General features: G+C 39.7%; 2 protein-coding genes across 5 annotated transcripts in view; both read right to left on the bottom strand.

Moving 5' to 3' along the window:
• The window catches only part of TIAM2 (TIAM Rac1 associated GEF 2), a 133,967-nt gene extending 121,140 nt beyond the window's left edge, over window positions 1-12,827 (bottom strand). For 2 of the 4 annotated variants that reach the window (XM_085576633.1, XM_085576624.1), the window contains exon 1: window positions 12,686-12,827. The gene's annotated coding sequence lies outside the window, so the exon portion shown is untranslated. The remainder of the gene's footprint in view (window positions 1-12,685) is intronic. The other 2 variants (XM_085576623.1, XM_085576632.1) reach the window with 1 other exon arrangement.
• SCAF8 (SR-related CTD associated factor 8) overlaps window positions 12,692-15,703 on the bottom strand; it is a 150,580-nt gene continuing 147,568 nt past the window's right edge. The window contains exon 21 of the mRNA XM_031504360.3: window positions 12,692-12,828. The gene's annotated coding sequence lies outside the window, so the exon portion shown is untranslated. The remainder of the gene's footprint in view (window positions 12,829-15,703) is intronic.

Raw genomic sequence — 15,703 nt, 5'->3', positions numbered from 1 at the left:
GCCTTGAAATAAGTTTGCTACTTCCTTTTCCAAGAAGATAAGAAACATCTGTATACTGGCATTACTACACAAAAGCTACCTTTCTGTAAGAAAAAGCCTAATTGAAAAATCAAATAGCTTCTATACCTCATGGACATAACCTAGTGCAGCAATTCAGGTAGGTATTTTACAACCTGAGCAACGAGGGGGTGCCATCAAGCTGTACAAATTACACATAAGAACTGTCTCTCATTCAGAGACAAATCTCGGTTACCTTTTTTTAACCAAGTAATTACAAAACCTAAGTTACACTGTATGTTTATTTTCTTTCCTGTGCTTCCCATATTCTTTTTCTAGCTATTTTTTTTCATCACTTCTCTTCTTCCTATCTTCCATTATTCTCACACCAACATCACAAATTTTAAGTGCTACACAACTACTGCTATACACTCCACTCCCCAGCTACCTGTTCCCACCCTGACTGCAGCCCAATAACAAGTCCCCAAAATCCATCCAGTTCTCCACAAGAGGCAGGTCAGGTCATGCCCCACTTGCTTCATCTGGAGTGGTTTTCTACTGCAGGGACTATATTTTGAAGCTGGATGCTCAGGAACATGAGCTGCACATGGGGTCAGATTCTGTCAAAGGGGAGCTGCTCTGTCGCACGTGCCCAGCCATCACACCTGCCTCACTCCACCCACTCCCTTATTTCACTGCATCACTCTCACAGTCTGTGTGACCTGGCCCTTAGGAGATGTACAATGTTGTCTGCTATAGCTGCCTGCTACCAATCTCCTGTACAAGGAGAGCTGAGGATGTCCTGGGTCCATGCCTAGGAGACAGACAGATGGCTGTGATGCCATCCTGCAGGTTTATCCTGCTTTCTCCCACTCACATCCTTGGACTGCCAAGTTCCTCTGCCCATCCCCACTAGTGGAACTTCGACTTCTGTTCCATTTCTTTATTCCACTTGTGCCATGGCGTCAAGACTATCTTGGAGCAGCCTTTGAACAGCTAGGTTTTCTTCCACTCTAACAGTTTATTAAAGAAAACAAAAAGCAGCATTAATATAAACTAGTTATTATGGAGCACTGATGCTCTGAAATCAGACAATAAGTCAATGTCAGTTTTCCCCTACAACTAAGTCATTTGTAGCTAGCTGCCTCCCTGCTTTAGAAAGTCTCCTAGGCTAAATGCACTCAAGACACCCAAGTTGATGGGTGTTTGTCACCTTGAAAATCAAGAGTATAAACATGTCCTAACCACTAGCTGAGAAGAGCAGAGGAACTCTGGAGATGATGCAAACCATCATGCAACTGTGTCATACAGGAGAGCAGAGCAAGGTGCTGCCTGTCCTCTTTGCATCAGACCCTTCTGCAAACATTTCAAAGATTTGAACTTGGGAGAAGGTCATAGCCTTTCTAAAGACATTATGAGTAGCTCACTCAAAAGACAACTCTGAGTATTTGGACACAACACTTTCCAAAGAGAGCTATCTTCCCACCAGCCCAGCTCCTCCAACAGGTGCTCCAGCAGATGCCAGCACCAGAGGGGAAAAGCTGCGAGGGAACCCCCTTCCTGCAGATGCTCTAATGGCTCCTGGCTGCTATCTGGTGACCCAGGCAGGCCCTGGCACCGGCTGCAGCTCCAACGGGAACCCCACCCGGGACCACTGCTGCTCCCAGACACACCCAATACTACACAGCCCGTCTCCAAACGCTCCTCTTTATTATCTTATCCAAAAACCTCTGAATGCATTTTCATGTGGAAACTCTACAGCAGCACAGCCTCCTAAAGCCACACTCTCCTCCTCAAAAGTGCAAGGCGGGAGATTTGATTTGTAGAAGTCTGGTACAGAAATGTAAGCCCCAGCATCCAATTAAACAGAGAATGCATTACAACTTCTTGTAACTTCATTCATTCACCATCTTCCTTTCTTTAGCCAACAATATCCCCACTCTGTATTTACACATTAAGTTGCTGATTTTAGGTGATAAGGTCCTCTGAACATGTGGCACATTCTTGATCTTTACCAGAAAAACAACAGCTCCATCCTGTATTTTTCACATTGGTGCAACTGTGAAGCAAAACAAAGTCCACATTTTTCTATTTGGCTGAAAGGCATGCCTTACAAATAAGTCACAGAATAAAACATAATGATGACAGCAGGTATGGAAAAAAAAATGAGATTTGAGAGTGGATCAAACAGTTTCCTTAAATAAGCAGCAATTACTTTACATTTCTTCTCATGCAAATCATAACTTTTGTGTTAGGTTTTTTTCATTTTTGTATTTTTTTTCAGGAACACTTGAGGAAAGTAGGAATGACACTACAACTAAAGAAGCACAGCCACTGAACAGTATGAGTCGGCAATTTTTAAACATATTCTTTCATTTGTTAGAATGCTCAAATACAATAATTATTTCATCAATATTGTTAGAACTTTTACAGAATTCATTTGTCCAGTAAGTTAAAAACACATAAGACACTTTGAGGAAATAAAAATAGGAAGGACAAACTTCTTTGGAAAAAGAGAGCAAAAATGGAATGCAGAATATTCTTTCAGTATATAAAAGGCTTGTATAAAGATTTTGGATCAGCTGTTGGCCAGCCTCATCAAGAATACATGAGAAATAAATCAGCTTGATTTTCACTGAGAAAACTTTCTTATAGATGTCATGGAAAGCTTTCTAACCATAAGGACAGCTAAGGCCAAGCTACCTTAAGAAGGTTACATATACAGACAAAATAGCAAAAAATTGCAATGAGGGAGGAAAATGACCTCATTATCCCTTACAATGGTGCTAAAAGCCTCCAGTAACACTCTGTGCCAAATTGAAACAAAAAATTATTGTACCACGTGTCAGCAGGTTGGATTAATTTTTACATGAAGTAGGCAAAAGCAATATTTTCCATATAAATAATGCACAGTTTAAAACTAATGGCTTTGAAACTTTTTAATATTGTATTTGCTTTTAAATAGCCTTCTCAGATCTAGACTACATTTTGGGAAAATCCATAGTATAAATTTTCCATACACTCCTCATAGAAGTGTTTGGAATGAACATCCACTAGCTGACAGTACAGTTGTGCATTTATATATGAATTGATCTTCATGACAAATACAGTTTTCTTGGGACATTTTGTTACTTCTTGCCAAAAACTAAGCTACCACTTCAACACTCACTCTTTTCTTTCCACAGTCTAGACAGAAGCAGTGACTCTGTAACTAAGGTTTCCAAATCCTTTCAGTTATAAAGCCTCGGTATTAAAATTTCACAACATTTTAACCAGTGAAATGGCTCTCCAGGACTGCTAATAACCCCAACCATTTGTTGCAGGAGGCAACACTCAGCAATACAATCAGACTGGCATCTCTCTCCCAGGAGGGCAAATCTTCTTCAGAGTCAGAGGGAGGAAGAACAAAAAAAAGCAGCGGATGAGTGCTGACCCAGATCAATTTATTGCTGATCCCCACTCACAGTGTTCAGAGATGCCAAGGCTTTGTCTAGGGAAATTAGTACAGTTTCCTGCTATGGTAACTAGTTAAAAAAATCAGGCTATATACTGCAGAATGCCACCTGCTACTGCCTGGCAAAGTACATCCAAACAATCACATAGGGTATATTATCATAACAAATGGGAATTTTCATTTACAATCCCAGAATTGCTGTGCTGGTATGGTTATTCCCAGTCAAAGGCAGGGGGAAAGACAAAGAGAAGAGAGATGAGTGCATGGACAAGAGAGCTTCTCCAGGTAGAATGATGGCCAAGGTGGTGATAGGGCTCAGCTCCTCTAAGCACTATTGCTGCATCTTCTCTTATAGGCTGCATAATTATTTCAGCAGGAAAGGATTTCAAGGGGTACATTGTCTGTCAAAACACATGCAGAAAAGCAGAAGCTGGTAAAGTACCATATATTGCTTATTTCATCATATTCTGCTTGTGAACTTGGAAGGGGACACACTGGTCCCGTTAGGAGAGCCAGCCTCCAGCACTGACCAACAGCAGCAGAAACAAGGTTTGGGGGGAATTGCAGAAATACAGCAATCATGAAGCAGCCTATAAAGGACTGAAGTATTTTTTTTTTAACAAAAATACTCAACTAATTTTCTTTAGAAAGAAAAAAAATTGGTCATACAATCTGTATTATTCAGGAAATCAAACTAGACTATCACAGTGATCACTTCTGGCCTCACAATATATTAATTTTTAAAATATTGTCATTCTCTCTGTTTTTCCCCATGAAGTCCAAGGAACTTAGGAAACCCACCCTTCATCTCCTGGATTTACTATACATCTTTCTTTACTGATTCTACAGAAGTCTTGGAAATCAAATACCTTTTTATATCCAACTTCTGGGAATAATCAAAACTTTGTTCAACACTATGGCTTTTATTCCAACACACATAAATAGCTTCTTGACTTGCACAAAACCTGAAACCACTTTAATCAATCAGCTATATATAGTCTGGATAAATACTGAGGAGTCTGAGATACTGGGTATACAGCCAATCGTGTGCTTTTTGCTAATACTTTGATCTAATTTCACATTATATTAAGAAGAAATGAAAAAATATCCTGGTGAGGACAAAGGCAACAGTAAAGAAATGACAGCATGTAAAAGCTAGAAAATACATACGTTAGCTAAAAATTCAACTTGTTCCAAAAGCGTTTCAAAAGACAGAAATGCACATAGAGTTATCACAAAATAAAACACAAATGTCCATAAATTTCTTATTCTGTTACTCCCACAGGATCTCACTCTTGATTTTCCAGAAATCTACCACTATATAAAGTATATTTAATAGCATTAGTAGACAGCACTACAGCCTCACTGCGTGGGCAACACACTGCTCCATTTTCTATGGAATCATTATGGCACAGGTGATTTATGTTTGTGCAACAGAAAGGGCTATTCTGTAGAAATATCACAGGAAATGACACACAGGAAATAAACCAACACAGACATCTTACAATCATTTCCTAAGCTCTAGGACGGCAATCTGCTGAGCTCCTGAAACAACCCAGATGCTGCTGACGCAAGGAATGAACAAGCACCAAAAAGGTTTCCCTCTTCCCAGGCTTCTGGGTCCCAAGAGGAGAAAAGGATGAATGAGGCAACAAGGTATGGAATAGTTGGTTATTTGCGACCTGGAAATATGCTTTATTGGGTACTAGCTGCTCAGTCCTGCCATGGTTCATCTACGGTAGGTATGGACAGATGGGGGAGGCCTGCAACGGCTGTGAAAACAAGAAAACTGAAGATTAATATGTGGTGAAGGCTCACGTAATGGCTGGGGAAAAGGTCATATGGAGGCAAAGTTGCAGTGAGCCTCATGCCAAAGTTTTCTCTTCTTCCTCCCCCATGATCGGAGGCTTATATGAAGAATGAAAACAGACTTTAGCAGGTCCTGCACTGACAGTACAAGGGCTATTTGTTCTAACCTAAAGGACAGATTCAGGCTAGATATAAGGAGGAAATTTTCTATATGAGTGTGGGGAAACACTGGATTGTCCAGAGAGGTGGTAGATGCCCCCATCCCTGGCAACATTCAAGGCCAGGCTTGGGCAGAGCTCTGAGCAATTTGCTCTAGTTGAGGATGTCCCTGATCATTGCAGAGTTTTAAGGGTGATATCTAAAGGTCTCTTTCAACCAAAACACTTCCATCATTCTGTGATTCTATGAACTAACCCTAGCACAATTCACATAACATCCTGTTAGCATGTGTTATTCTGCTAAGGCTCAAAAGCATCTGTTCCCTTCCCACAAGCTCCAACTGTGTCAGGTAATGGATAGAGTAAAAATTCAGTTCCTGTTCTCAACAGCACTTATTAATTCAGGTTACAGAAAAATATCAACAGATGCAAACAAATAATTGTGTTTCAGTCAGGTTTGCCAATATGCAACAGAAGACCACATCCTGGAAACCAGATGAACCCAATAACATTTTAACATGAATTTTATTAAGGGAATGCTAGGACATACCTCATGAGGGTTTAACTGAATGCACAGTATAGAAAACTGCTTTCCATCCAAGTAAATTTTACCAGTTAAAAATAACCAGAACATGAAGAAATATCTCAGCACACTATTTCATTATTATTCAATATTCTACTATTCCCACCTACCCTTAATGATACAGCCTTTTAATACAAAATTATATATATGAAAGTCACATACAATATATTAAAAAACATCTGACATTGGTGTCATAGGCTAAGAATCTATGAGGCATCCATAGAACATTATTTTCTATGGAAAATTGAGCAGAACTATTCTACGCTAATTTGAATACACAGGGGTCTACACAAGCAGATTACACTGACTTTAAATGTAATCATTTCTTGTAATTCTTTTTCTTATCCACTAAAGGAATTAGCAGAACTGTTTCAAGACTGCAATCAGGAGAACATCCATATCATTCCATAACACTTTTTTTATTCAGACATGTTTTCCTCCAAATTTTTCATTATTCATAAATAATACATGTTTTATGACTGTATAACTTAAGTCAAGATACTATTAATTTGTCTCTTAAATTAGTCTGCCAGTAAAAACACTCTTTCCTGTACACCATTGAAAGAAAAAAAAAAAAAGGAAGTTAAGAAGTTTTGAGAAAAATCAGTACAAAATTTGATGTAATTACATGAAACTTCCCACTGCAAAAATAAATATTATTCTCTTAAGGTAACTGAAGAAAGATACCTAATACTTAGGCTATTGCCTACAAATCAAGGAATTGAAAAATACACAAATGCTACATTAACTCAACTCAAACTACCTTAAAACTCAAACTACCTTGAAACACTGTGGGTGAAATCTTGGTCCCATTAAAGTTGATGTCAAATTTCCTGCTAACATCAACAGAATTTCATCCATTGTGCCAACTAAGAAAACAAAAAAGGCTTGGCATTAGAAAGCTAAAACAATAAATAAGATTGCTTTAATCACTCCTTCTGATGTCTTCAACCATGCAATTTCTGCCCCTCCCCCTGCTATGCCAACAAGCTGAAGGTTCAGTGCCTAGGTAGTTGATTTATCCCTCCCTGTGACAAAGCTCTGGACATTGCCCTTCCCACTGTTTCATGCCCAGCAAAACACAGTGCAGCAGCTCTTGCGCCAGTTGCATTTTAATAGTGCAGAAAAAGATCCACAGCATTAAAAACTCAGTTTTGCAGTGACTCACCCAAGAGCACTGCACTTCCTAAAACTGGGGTGGTCTTGGTGTTGTTTGGTTGGTTGGGTTTTTTTAAGGTTTGAGGTAAGTTCCTCAGTGATCAGTGTGCAAGGGATCCTGCAGGAGGGTGGGTGGCACCATTTGGCTCTGGTCCCAAGTCAAAGGGTGTTTTGTAACTATATTGTCACCTCTTCAGATATGCTGCAGTGGCTTCAAAGGAACAGCACTTCTGGAAATCAACTGGCTCGATAAGTCCAACGTAAGAAACATACCTAAAGGCCAAATATCTTTTATGAGACACTGGACTCCAGTGACAATTGTTATTTATAGACAGACTACCCACTCTGGGCAACCTAAACAGCAGCTGTATCCATGTATGAAGAGCAGAGCTTTCACATAAAGCCTCAAAATATAAGTTGAGGCAACATTTAGTGGCCCAGCCACCTGAAAAACAACTTCTGCAACACTGTAGGAATATCTACCAGAATAGCATAACTACAAGGAATTGCAGTGAACTCCAGTACTAGTGAATTATTATGCATTGTATTTTCCTTTCTGAAAAATAAAAAGTATTTTAAACTAGGTTCATAAAATCTCCAAATTTGGTACACCTGTTCTATTCAATTCAACCAATAATTATTTTTCCATGCCAACAACAGGCAGGCAGAACAGTAATTAAAATTTCAGTTCACATAAATACATGTAACATTTGCACTGGATTAAGCACCAAGCTTGCTTGCAACAGCAAATATAAAAAGGCAATGTTTTCTTAAATGTTGTCCTTTAGAGAAATGAGATTCCCTGTAAATTTCTTTTTAATACCATCCACAATGCTCTTAAGCATTAATAAGACATCTCTTAATAAGACATCTAAGCTTTGCAAGGCACAAGCATGCTGAGAAATACTGACTCAATTTTGAAGTGAAGATTCTCAGCATCCACTACCCATGATTTTCTTTTCTGGATCTCCAATTTCCAAGATCATTTTGCTATCCTATTTAGTATTATCCTGTATTACACAGTCATTGATTTTAAAATGTCATTCTCCAATATGAAAGTATAACGTGGTTTTCAAGAAACTACTCTATATGCAAATGCAGCTGGCAATTGCAGGGAATATTTGATGTTCATCATTTAAGGTAAGAAAAAGAGACCTCTGATATATCGGGGTAGAAGGCAATACACCAGTAGATCACACTGTAAGATCTCCCAGGACACACAAATGAGAGGGCATCCTCAATCAGGGATGTACATCTCTAAGTAGCCAAAGAGCAACAGCTGTGAGAACATCGAGCAAGGATGTCCACAGATTGTTGATGACAGTGCCAAGGCTCAGGTGGAAGAACAAGCATCTATGCAGACCAACAGTGACCTCAGTAAAATGCCTCTCAGAGTAATAGAAACACAAATAGTCCTTCTGCTCCCATGCTCACACACAGAGCACCAATGTTTCTACTGAAGGCCTGGCCATACAGACCAGGAAAAACCTGAGGTAATGCTCTCTGTATATCAGCTGCACTACCAACACACACCTTGCCCCTGTCACCTCATGTTACAGCAGGGGAGGATGGGCTCTCCAGAATGATGCTTGAGCTACAGCTCACTGCTTCAGAGTGAGAGCAGGCACACTGCTAACTATGCCAGTGGGGTCACAGGTCAGCACCCTGTGTCACCCCCTGGGAAATAGTGTTCCCCCTTCCATGGTACCATGGACCACGGTCCCAACAGCTCCACAGGGAAAAGGTGACACTTTGATCCTTCCAACCCAGCCCTCTGTCAGCAGTGCCAGCTCACAGAGGTGTCAAACTGAACACACGTAACAGGGAGAGCTGCCCTGTGATGGAGGTTAGCATCCTTAAACTTTGTCAGGCATGCCTAACTTCTTCGTGCCATCTCTAGTAAGGCTGGTGATCCTTGCTGACGGTGTAGAGCAGCTGCGGATGTGCACGGGCGTATGTAGGCCATGGTGCACAAGGTTGTGACAGAGAACACCAGGGAAACAGGGAAAGCAATGTACAGCTAGGAAATAAGGGTAGACAGTAACTTCAGACAGATAGCTTTGCAGATCTTACCTCGAAGCCTTTAGGGCCTTATATATTTATTATGATATAATACTGCAAAAAATGCATACACCAGATTGATCTTATTAGGAAATCAGTTTCTTAGTAAATTACTGAGTTTATCCACTGTTGTCTGTCAATAAGAAATTGCTCCCTGGATACAGGTCTTAACAGCAGGCCACAAGACTTCTATCAGTACACAAACTGTTTTTCTGCTTCCTCAGACTGTTTTGAACATTCTCTTTTTTATACTACACATGAACAGGCACAGGAGCTTGTCCAAATAGCCACAAAGTATCTTTCTGCAATGTCTCTATTTCATTTTTGTATAAAGGATGAATGCATGCTGTTGGTAACAACATATATATTACTGAAAGAGTTTTTAAGATTACTCCATTCCATAGTTTTCATCAAGACACTGGTGGGTCATCTTTTCATTGCTTTGCTTCCCAATCATTCTATCACAAACTTAGTGGAATGTTTTCCCTCCTTAGTCTACAAACTTGTTTGGCATTTTCTCCTTCAACCAACCACATGAGTAACACTTTCACTTGCAAAGGAGATAAATAAAAAAGCCTTGCTTTAGCAAAGGAGATAAATAACAAGGCCTTGCTTTAATTACACTAATCTGGGAACAATTTGTTGCAAAAGTCTACAGAAAGGGTGCTGCCCCTTTCCAGGCATTCTCTAGGCTAGTAAATCAGTGCAAGGCCTTTGCAGGTTATCAATGCTTTCCTCATGAGATTAAGTTTTAATCCAGCACTGTCACCCAAACATACTTTGCTGGAATACTTCAAGAGGCCAAGCAGTTACTGACACTAACAGAGCCTGCACAACTCTGCCTGTATGGGTGGCTGCTGTAACAAAATTCAACTACAAAAATGTAGGAACAATCAAACTTGTTACTGCAATTCACAGAGTAATTTCAGGTTGAAAAGCTGAACAGATGGCATTTGTGAGCTTTATTCAATATCTTTGACTTTTTAATTAGATTCCTGTTTGTATCAGTCTGCTGGTTTACAGCAGGAGACCCCAGATTTCAAAGTAACCTTAGCAATCCCATTGCTCTGTCTGATAAAAACCACTATGCCAGGAAACTGCTGCAGGCACAGCTCCTGCTGCTTCCACCACAGGAGCTCATCAGCAGGTAATTAAAAGAACCAAATTAAAGGGATAGTCCAAAAATGCAGCTACGCCTTAGCCAAAATGCAAATTAGAGCTTTAATGCACCATACTGCTTTATAATTTTAGGATGCTTTTGGTGTGTTTATCATTAGGAATCTGTATGCCGTAATTTTCTCCTTCATGCCTTCACGTGGTTCGCAAATTCACCTTCTGCCCCTGACAAGCTCATGCTGAGTTGCCACTGCTTTTTGGGACGCTGCATGTGGGCAAAATGAAACAAAACATACTGACTGCTAAAAAGCTTAAGAACTTGCAAGGGAATAAACAGTGCATCCCTCCCAAAGCACTGAAACATGGCAAAAAGCACCAACGGTTGTGAGAACAGACACCCCAACAGACAGTAGTGTCATTAAATTTTAGAATAAGGTTCAGTACTTCCTTTTATCAACACAGTTCAAAGAAAACCATTCAAACAAACAAAAAACACCCCCCCAAAAAACCGACAAACCCCCAACAGATTGACTAATATAGCAAATTTGGCCTTTTGTGAGTGCTGCAGTGCATAAAATCTAAGTGACACTTTTAACCTATGGTAATAAAGAATGGCACAACACACTGGAATAGTAAGTCTAGTTGTATCAATCAATGGCACAGTTTCACAGCTGTCCTTTTATCAAAATCAATTAGAAATTGACTATTTTTGAGTTGTTTCTTTGTATTACTTTGCCCTTTTGAGGAGGGAAACTCCAGAATTCAGAAGATTTTCTAGACCTGTTGCAATCATGCTCAGCAGAACACTGACCACACCTCCAAATACATTTTAATTTTATAATATATCCTGAATGTATAAGCTAGTATTAAAAATAGCCTGTTTTAGAGAAGGATGGGCCAAATACTCTGCTAGCCAAACAACAGCATATGCAGAGTTGGTGCATATTTATTTTGTAGCAGCAGTGCCCTAAATCCCTTGCACATGTCAAAACTCTAAATTGTTGCAGTATGTAGCAATGCTCCATTATGAACTGATTTTTAAAGAGAATAGTGGGTTACAAAGTAAACTGAGCACACAGGTGTTAATTTTTAAGTGTTTGAATAATATCTAACAATTTGGTCTAATAATCACGTGCCTGGTATATGTCCATCAAGGGGGGGAAAACCCTGTAACTCTGCAACAGATTCCCCTTGTTTATTCAGTACAATTTTGCCCCAAAATATTTTGTCAGGAAAGAAGAACAATTCTGTCCTAGCAAGGAATGAGACAGAATCCCTCTGGAACTGCACCCTTGCCAGTGGATGTGATCACATTGGACAAACTCCTGGAGAATGCGAATGAAGAAGATGTGTTGAGGTCTAACCATTTTCCTTCCCTGTGATGTCCAAACTGCCCATAGGCCTTAACTGCCTAAAAGGTGCCTTTGTTGGGCTGTGCAGTGGATTCCTGCTACAAAGTCCAAACAAAGTCTGGATTTTGTGATAACTAGTAGCATTCATGGTGCAGTAGATAGCACAGTATTGACAACCATGTCAAGTTTATTCTGTAACAGCAAACTGCTGAAGCAATTAAAAACAATGAAAATTGAATAAATACTCTCATCACCTGTTTACAAAACATCATGATTAAGTCATTTAAAATCTCTAAAACAACTCTAAACAATTATCTCAGATGACTAAACTAAACAGGATGGAGGAAATTTGTCCTATCATAACCTCAGTTGCACCAGATCTTTCAAACCCTCAACCAAAGCACCTCTCTCTTGTGCCATTCACAACATTTCTAACTACAGCAAACAGACATCTGATGATCTCTGGAATTACACTGCAATGCCACTCTCTCCTTTATGTAAGATGTGAGGAGTAGGGCTCTCTTTGCTGATAATTTTCTGTCTAATTCTGGAGCAATACACTCTACACCAGAAACTGCTCATCCATTCCCTCTCTGATAAATATACCACATCATGATGCTCTTGTGAGCTAAGTAGAATAAAGTCTAAACCCCTCCTTTTCCCTGCTAAATATAGAAAACTGTATCTCTGCTGTTTACAGATTTGGAGGCTTGTCTGACTGAAATTTTGTAAATACAATCTATTTTGAAGTCACAAGCATTAATATTTGGATTAATGCCTTGAAAGAAACAGTTCACACAGCCTACATTTCTCCCTGTGCTGATGTTCTCTATTGGTTAATTCTAAACCCTCAAAAACACCCAACCAATAAGAAACATTAAGATCCAGGGACTAAAACAAATTTTAACCTGGTTCTATCTGGCTCTTGGCCTATAATGTTTCATAATGCAATTTACCCACTCAGAAATAAACAAACCAACAAAAAACCCAAACAAACCTTGCATAATTCATTTGCTCTCTAAATGTCTTGCTTCCCTCCACATCATGAGTGAAAGCACAGAAAGGGGCTGAAGTGTCCTTGTGGCTTCACAAGCTGAAGAACTTCTTGCTGGAAGTCCCTATTTTCGTAGCACTGGCAATCTGAAAAACAAAAATTGTTTTGTTAACACTTGTATCCCTAGATACAGAAAGTAGAAATAAGGTTTGTTCTGAACTGCTGCCAACTACATCATTAACTTCTCCTATGAACAAGCCAACAGCTCTCATGTAAAAAAAAAAAATCTAGAAATATCACTCAATTCATACCACACTTATGCATTCTGCATTGACTGCTCACAGCTAAAAACTTCTTTCTGTGTACAAATGGAAAATAGAAACCAGTAAAACAACACATTACAACCACGTACTTTGAGAAGAGCTGCTGTTAAGCTCTCCAGGTTTCCATCTAGGAAACACTGAACCAGGAAAGGTGGCTTGAAATAGGCCAGCACCATCACAGTCCCTTTTCTACTGTGGTGGCCCTAACCACAGACTATGCCTGCACCATAATAGGATTGCCTGTTTCCATATGTTCATATTTAAAGCTTCTATCAAATCCCAGCCAGGACTTCTACAAAATATCTGCACATCAGGTACAAAGATCTCCCATTGAAATTCTCTTGCACCAACCAAGCCAGGCTTTGAAAAGCCAACCACTGCTTTTAAGGAGACTGATGTCGAACAATCAGCTGCTCCTTTGCCCACATCACCAGAAAATGTTAAGACAGACACCGGCCATCCTCAGTGTATGTGCACTGAACAAGTAGAGTGACTAACTGAGCTTCTAAAAGCTGGCAAGGAGAACTTCATGCTCTACAAAGCCTGTCATTTTCATTCTGCAAAGTGTCAGACTGTATTATAATATTTTCTCTGATGTTCAAATTGGCACAGCTGATTTTAAACAGCTTCTTCACAGCACAAAGCACCTTGTCATAAAAATATCCTGATATCTACAATGGTTAAGCTGACATAAAACATAATTAAAACTAACACAAGAATTTTACCATACTCATGCTTCCAAAGGCAGTGGAATTACAGCAAAGTCCTAAACTGACTTCACTGGAAATAAAGGCTGTTCCATTAAAATAAAATACAAAATAGCAAATAATACAAGCTGCAAAACCACCACACAAAATGGACGAATTAACAGGAGGCCAGCAAAGTAGAAGCAGCATCAGGCTGCAAGTTACGCCCAAGAGGAAATGTAAGTAATAAAATGTAACTAAGTAAATGCAACTAAATTCTTAGTTGTTACACAATAAAACCCCTACTTGTTAAGCTCCAAATACACAGACCTGCTTTGCTAGTGGGGAAAGGTGTATCTATCTACACAGAACATTTAGAGCTCAGACCACCAAAGCCCTCCTAATCATAGCTGTAAGAGACACAGATCCACGAGCTGCCAGACAAAGCTGCAAGCGCCATGGTTATGGCATACAGATAACGCTGCCATGATCCATGTGTCACAGGTGCCGTCTTTTCCAAAGTTCATAGCACTGCTACCATGCCTGAGCTTTATTTTTTTGTCATATTTCCTTTTTCTACACAATGGCACAGCATGGCTCCACTCCTCAAAGCCACACAGGGCTTCCTTCACCATGGGGTTCAGTTCCTGAGCACCAGCAACTAAGGCTCAAAACCTGTGGCAATAGCTTGCTCTCTCATCTGCAAAACCTGTGAACTGAAAAGTGCCCTTTTTCTTCCCATGTTCCAGCTCACTGAAGAGTTTGCTTGAGCATTTTCCCTTCTGGCTGGAACCACATTTCCAGATCTTCAGACATGGCTTCTTTACTAATGGTTTGATAGGCATAGAGTGACACCTAGTACAAAGCTAAATGTAAGATCCATGTCAGGATTTATGTGTAATTTCAACAGTGCAACCTTATACTCTGCCCTCACAGGCAAACCTGACCCTCCTGGATTTTTGCTGGCCCATACCTATAGGCGAATGCAGCTAGCTGTTATCTAATACAGCCAGGGTAATCTCACAGTACTCAGTCATCACAGATTTGTAAATGTACAGCTAAAACATTTCTATCTGCATTGGAACAGGCAGAAACAAGAACACAACATTTATAGCAGGCAGATGGTATACTACTTTTGATACAAAAGAACTGATTTATGGCAGAGTATCACAAGAGTCCCTCCCTGCCAGTCAGGTCTTACTTGAACATTTATTAAGGATGATACCCTGCTCTGTTTGAAGAAAATGTCCTGGCCAGGGTAGAGGGCCAATTTTTTTGAAGTGCTTTCAGCACTCCCAGTAAGCTACCTCTTAGGGAGGTCACAATGCTCCCCCGCAAGCAGTCCATCAAATATCGAAGGAAGTTTGCCATGGCAAATACAAACTTCCCAGCAATGCTCCGCCAGATCTGTAGTACCCATCTCTCTGGATCTGCACAATCTTGAATAATAAGGCTTAACATAAGAAAAATCTACAGATAGAATATTGCTCCATACATACACACCTTTACACATTCAGGTATCTTTTTCTAGAAGGCTAGGAGGAAATGGGCATCTCATACCAGCTTACAACACTCCTCTCTTTTTCCTTTCCCCAAAATGTCTTTAATACCAACAATTCCCATTAAACTTCTACAAAGGGAAAAGCACTTCTGAAGGAATAAATCTAAAAAAAAAAATCTTTCATGTGTCAAAAAAAAAAAAAAATAAAGTAGTACTTAAAAAAGAAAGAACTGCTGCAGTAAAGTAATAGTCACATAAGCCTCACACATCCCAGACTGAGATTTTTGCCTCCTGCCAACAAACAAGGTCAAAAATCCCATACACTAAGCATGGCATATACAATACTCTAGGCTCTGTCATTTAGTTAAGAACAGACAGGTAGGCATAGCTGTGAAAGTCTTAACAGCATAGATTAGGCAGTATGTGCTATGGTAACAACCTTGGTTTGTCATTCATCTCGTACTCACATTTTCATTTTCCTGCTGAACAGGAGGGTACACAAAAATAAACA

The sequence above is a fragment of the Lonchura striata genome, chromosome 3, assembly GCF_050655825.1.
Source record: "Lonchura striata isolate lonStrDom1 chromosome 3, ASM5065582v1, whole genome shotgun sequence".
Taxonomy (NCBI): Eukaryota; Metazoa; Chordata; class Aves; order Passeriformes; family Estrildidae; genus Lonchura; species Lonchura striata.
Note: the sequence above shows the minus strand (reverse complement) of the source record. Positions and strands in the feature narration are given on the sequence as shown.